This window comes from Penaeus monodon, chromosome 20, assembly GCF_015228065.2.
Source record: "Penaeus monodon isolate SGIC_2016 chromosome 20, NSTDA_Pmon_1, whole genome shotgun sequence".
NCBI lineage: Eukaryota > Metazoa > Arthropoda > Malacostraca > Decapoda > Penaeidae > Penaeus > Penaeus monodon.
This window is the reverse complement of record NC_051405.1, coordinates 9,997,998-9,998,341: the sequence shown is the minus strand read 5'-3', so window position 1 is coordinate 9,998,341 and position 344 is coordinate 9,997,998.

Sequence of the window (344 nt, the reverse complement as noted above, 5' to 3'; positions counted from 1 at the left end):
ATTGACAAATTCTTGACCGTCACCTTTGATGAATTTTAATACAGACCGCATGCTATTTGATTGTTCTCTTGGTATCATGAAATGGGTATTAGTATGTAAATAAATAAAATTTTAAAACAGATCATTATACTCATTCTTACTTTCATTTCTAACGTATTTAATAGCACGTCACTTTTTTTTTATCCAAAAATTTTTTTATTCTTATAAATTTATTTTTTATATCAAAAAATGAAAATGTAAAAATAATTTTAAAATGGTCCTCACCCTTATCTTATCACGTTCAAAATCTCACAAATATTTTCTTGTCCCTTAATGCTACAATTTAAAGTTACTATTACACAACT